The 6,000-nt window shown below is 40.0% G+C and overlaps 1 non-coding gene across 1 annotated transcript; it reads left to right on the top strand.

The window, feature by feature from the left end:
* The first annotated feature begins 255 nt into the window (after positions 1-255).
* Positions 256-363, top strand: LOC128296154 (small nucleolar RNA R71). The gene has a single exon (XR_008286702.1). It is a non-coding gene; the product is annotated as a small nucleolar RNA R71 (small nucleolar RNA).
* Positions 364-6,000: the final 5,637 nt, after the last annotated feature.

The following is a 6,000-nucleotide window of genomic DNA, read 5'->3' as shown; positions in this document are numbered from 1 at the left end:
CTAATTTTCTTATTCAAGAGTTCTAGCTGATTAGAGAGCATGGTAACTAAATCAACGTTATAAACGTCGGCTGTTTTTGTTGGCTTTGTCCTTATGACTTGCCACTGATAGTTATTCAGTGACATCTCTTCTATGAACTCATAAGCATCTTCAGGTGTTTTATTGTTGATGGTTCCGCCAGCAGCTGTGTCAATCATTTGCTGAGTCGAAGGATTCAGGCCATTATGGAATGTTTGAACTTGGAGCCAAATCGGTAACCCATGGTGGGGGCACCTTCTCAAAAGATCCTTGTATCTCTCTCATGCATCGTAGAGTGTTTCTAAATCCATCTACACAAAATAAGAGATATCATTACGTAATGTAGCCGTTTTAGCCAGCGGAAAATATTTTAGTAAAAAAATTTTGGTCATTTGTTCCCAAGTAGTAATTGACCCTCGTGATAACGAGTTCAACCACTGTTTAGCTTTGTTCCTCAATGAAAAAGGGAATAGCCGAAGACGAATGGCATCATTAGAAACACCATTAATTTTAAATGTATCGCATAGTTCCAACAAGTTGGCTAAATGAGCGTTAGGATCCTCATCCTGCAAACAATCAAACTGAACAAATTGCTATATCATTTGAACAGTGTTAGGTTTTAATTCAAAAGTATTTGCAGCTACAGTAGGTCTAACTATGCTTGATTCGATTCCTGTTAAAGAAGGTTTAGCATAATCATACATAGTGCGTAGAGCAGGATTTTGATTAACCGCAATTGCAGGAGGTAGCTGATTGCCTTGGTTTTCATCCACTCTTCGGTTGGGGGTTGAGTATCATCTTCTTGCTCGTTCTCTATGTATCGTAAGCTTCGTCAAAAAGTAATGGTCCTGACGGATTTCTTCTAGTCATAAACTATAAAAACCTGCCAAGAGAAAGAAAGTAAGTTAAGAAGTAATAATAATAAAATTAAATGAAGGCAATACCTAAGGAAAAATCCACTTAGACTTTACTTGTTATTCTAGCTCCGAATCGGACGATTTATTCATTCAACTTGTTCCAAAGACATCCCTAAGTTATGTTATTATCCCTCTAGAGACTAACAACGTCTAACCCTAGGTTGAATAATTGAAATCTCTTTCTAATTAACTCCCTAGGGTTGCATTAACTCGATCTATGGATCCCGTTATTAGGTTTCACCCTAATTCGACAAAATCTTGTCACCCTATCTCTAGGCGCGCAATCAACTCCGCTTAATTATGACAAATGTACTCTTAGACAGGGTCTATTCCTCCTCTGAATAAGAGCTTAACTTGAATCAATATCCTGGAATATCAAAACAAGAATTAAGAACACATAATTAAGAACAAGTCAAATATTTATCATACAATTCAGATAATAATATCAAGATTCGCCTTAGGTTTCATTCCCTTTAGGTGTTTAGGGGTTTTAGTTCATAACTAAATAAGAAAACATCTCAGAATGATAAAGAATACAAAACATAAAGAAAACCCAAAACTCCTGAAGGGAAATTGAAGAGAGATCTTCAGTCTTGATAATGAATCCAGCTTCTGAGATGGATCAATCGGCTTTCTTGGAGTAACTCCTTACCCCCTACTCCGTGTGTCATTTTCTTCCTCCTCTAAGGTGTATTTATAGGCTTTGGAATGCCTAAGAGCCCTCAAAATTAGCCTTTTCTGAATTGGAGTCAACTTGGGCTCGGCAGGGACACGCCTGTGTTCGATTACTTCAGGCCGTATTCGAGCTTGTAAAATTGACACGGCCGTGTGGTTTGCCCGTATGTCTAGGTCCAGGCCGTGTTGATTTTGTACTTTGGCTCATTTTCTCTATTTTTGGCCCGTTTCTCGTTCTTTTTGCTCTCCTATGCTCTCCTAGGTATAAAACATGAAATTAAAGCATTATGAGCATCGAATTCACCAATTCTAATGGAAAATCATCCATAAAATGCGTTAAGCATGGGGTAAAAATATGTATAAATTACGGTTTATCAGATTACTAAAGGAGTAGAGAGAGAAGAGCAAAAACCGAAATAGACAAAATGAAAAGTACCCGAATGATCCCCTAGCAGAATTTGACTGTCCAAAAAGTGCAAAAAAGAACCCGAAAGTAATTTTCAAAAACCGAAAGTGAGGATAGAAAGCAACCAAAAAAAGAGGTGCACAGCTACCGAAACTAAAACTCACCCAAAGCCAAATTCTTCCCCAAAACCGATTTCTTTGAGTGCCTAAAGTTCAAATTAGGCAAACCACCTCTTCTCACCTTAACTCCCCATGATTTTCTCTTAAAATCCCTCCATGCTGTCCACTGCCCTCTCAACTACTCAATTCAAAATCCATTCAAACACTTCAGTGTTTTGGTCAACCCACAACACTTCCACAGCACAGTAGTAAAATAAACACTCCATCGCGCCTACTAGGATTCAAACCTCATACCTCAATCAACTACCACACGCCACTTATCCCTTAGACTAGCAGGCCCTTTTCTGTCATGTTATAAACACATTAATTTAAAAGACCTACTGACTAGAGACAAGGTTTATTCCTCTAAAAATAAAACTTTTGCACAAGCCAAGGCTTGAACCCAAGACTTCACACACACACCTAGAACACTTAACCACTGAGACAGATACACACTTGTATCACAAACATACAAAACTAATTATTTAGGATTTTAAGGTGTTACAGCTCTACCCTCTAAAAAAAAATTTGGCCTCAAAATTTACCTGATCAGAACAGATAAGGCTATTGTTGTCGCATCGCCTCCTCAGGTTCCCACTTGGCCTCCTCAGAACTATGATTATGCCAAAGTACCTTAACCAGTGGAATAGACTTCCTCCTTAGAATCTTTACATCACGCTTAAATATCTTAACCGGTTCCTCTTCAAAAGTCAGGTCTGGCCTAACCTCAATCTCATCAACCGAGAAAACATACACAGGATCAGAGCAGTAGCGCCTCAACATAGAGATGTGGAACACATCATGAATCTGGTCCAACTCTAGTGTTAACTCTAACTGATAGGCAATTGGTCTAGACGTTTCAATATGCAGTAAGGCCCAATGAACCTAGGGCTCAGCTTGCCCTTCCGTCCAAATCTCAGTACCTTCTTTTATGGTGAAACCTTGAGAAAAATGAAGTCCCCCACAGAATACTCAATCTCCTTACACTTTAGATCCGCATAAGACTTTTGTCTGTCTGATTCCACTTTCAGATGATCCTGAATTAGTCTAACTTTATCCTTGGTATTAGAAACTAACTCAGGGCCCAAAACATGCTGCTCGCCCAACTTAGTCCAACACGAAGGAGTACGACACTTACGACCATATAATTCCTCGTAAGGGCCATCTGTATGCTAGACTGATAGCTATTGTTATACGTAAACTCTGTTAACGAGAAGTAGTCCTCCCAACTGCATCGGAAATCTATCACACAACTCCTTAACATGTCCTCCAGTATCTTTATCTCACCTCTCTGACTGACCATCTGTCTGAGGATGGAACGCAGTACTGAAGTCCAACCTTATTCCTAGAGCTTCATGTAACTTCTTCTAGAACCGAGACATGAAGCGAGGATCCCTATCAGATATTATGGAAATCGGTACCCCATACAGTCTCTCTATCTCAGATACTTATAGTTTAGCCAACTTCTGCAAAGAGTAATCGGTAAGAACTGGAATGAAATGAGCAGACTTGGTCAATCGATCCGCGATGACCTATACCGAATCCTTCTTAGTAGGCATTAGGGGCAACCCACTAACGAAGTCCATAGTCACTCTCTTCCACTTTCAAAGTGGAATCTTAACTGGCTGAAGCAACTCTGAAGGTAACTGGTGTTCAGCCTTAACCTTCTGGCAAGTTAGACATTTACCCACAAAATTAGTAATTTTATGCTTAAGACCTGGCCACCAATATATCTCTCGAAGGTCTCGGTACATCTTATTTCCACTAGGATGCATAGCATAAGGGCTACTATACGCCTCTCACAGTATAGACTGCCTCAAATCAGTATCCTTTGGTATGCAAACTCTTCCACGGAAATAGAGTACCCCTTCACTATTTAGCCCAAACTCCATAATATCCCCACTCTCAACTTGCTGGAACTGATGACCCAGTGACTCGTCTTTCAACTGTTTACCCTTAATCTGCTCAATCCACGTCAGTTTAACTTGAAGCTCGGCCAATAAGCTACCATCATCAAATAAGCTGAGACGGGCAAACATCACCCTCAGATCAGTCATAGCCTTACGGCTTAATGCGTCAGCCACCACATTGGCCTTACCAGGATGGTATTTAATCATACAGTCATAGTCTTTAAGTAGCTCAATCCATCTACGCTGCCTAAGATTTAGCTCCTTCTGAGTGAGGAGATAGTTCAGGCTCTTATGATCTGTGTAAATAATACACTTCTCACCGTACAGGTAATGCCTCTAAATTTTCAGTGCGAATACCACTGCGGCCAATTCCAAGTCATGCGTCGGATAATTTTTCTTATGAGTCTTAAGCTGACGAGACACATATGCAACCACCTTACCCTCTTACATCAACACACATCCCAACCCAACATGTGATGCATCGCTGTAGACAGTGAGCTCTTTCCCAAACTCTAGCTTTATTAAGATAGGGGCCTCAGTCAAAACTTTCTTAAGCTTCTCAAAGCTCTCTTACTGTGCATCAGTCCAATTAAACGACACATCTTTACGTAAAAACTTCTTTAGAGGTGCAACAATCAATGAAAACCCCTCAATAAATCGTCGATAATACCCTGCCAGTCCCAAAAAACTACGAATCTCTGATATAGTCTTAGGTCGTTTCCAATCTAGAATAACTTCACTTTTCCGAGGATCAACCCTAATTCCTTCAGCAAATACGACATGGTCCAGAAATGTTACCTCTCGTAACCAAAATTCACACTTACTTAACTTGGCGTACAGTTGTTTCTCCCTTAGAATCTGCAGAACAACTCAGAGATGTTCATCGTGTTCATCTTCATTCCTTGAGTATACCAGAATGTCATCAATAAAAACCACTACAAACCGATCCAGATAGGACTGGAACACTATGTTCATCAGATCCATAAAAGTCATTGCTGCATTAGTCAATCCAAACGGCATCACTAGGAGCTCATAATGACTATAGTGAGTCCTAAACACTGTCTTATAAACATCAGTCTCTTTAACCCTCAGTTGATGGTACCTCGATCGAAGATCAATATTAGAGAAAACTAAAGCTCTGCAAAACTAGTCGAACAGATCATCAATCCTCGGTAGAGGGTACTTATTCTTAACGGTCAATTTATTCAGTTACCGATAATCGATACACATGCGCATGGATCCATCCTTCTTTTACACAAGCAAAACTGGTGCTCCCTACGGAGACACACTAGGTCGGATGAACCCACGATTCAATAATTCTTGAATCTAAGCCTTAAGCTCCACAAGCTCCTTTGGTGCCATTCTATAAGGGGCGATGGACACCGGAGCTATACCAGGCAGTAGCTCAATCCCAAACTCAACTTCACGGTTTGAAGGTTACCCGGGTAATTCATCAGGAAAAACATCTAGAAAGTCTTTAACTGTTCTGGTATCCTCAACAAAAGAAACCTCAGAGTCTGAAACACCGATGTAAGCTAGATACGCCTCACAACCCTTATGAAATAATTTCTCGGCCCTTAATAAAGAAATCACATTTGATAAGAAATTCTGATGCTCCCCAATTACAACTACCTCATCATCCCCTGCAGTTCTCAGTACCATCTTTTTAGTAGCACAATCCAAGTTTGCTTGATGTTTTACCAGCCAATCCATTCCCAGAATTAAGTCGAATTCTCTAAAAGGAAGTTCCATCAAATCCGCTAAAAAGATAACTCCTTAAACCTCTAATGGCTCATCTTTGAACAGTTTATCTACTCTTACAGACTACTTCAATGGACTCAACATAGTAACTTCACTTGCAGTACTCACAACCATGATATCCAAAGTCTCAGACACATTACAAGCTATATAGGAAT

Source organism: Gossypium arboreum, chromosome 7 (assembly GCF_025698485.1).
Source record: "Gossypium arboreum isolate Shixiya-1 chromosome 7, ASM2569848v2, whole genome shotgun sequence".
Lineage (NCBI taxonomy): Eukaryota > Viridiplantae > Streptophyta > Magnoliopsida > Malvales > Malvaceae > Gossypium > Gossypium arboreum.
This window is presented reverse-complemented; position numbering and strand designations above follow the sequence as displayed.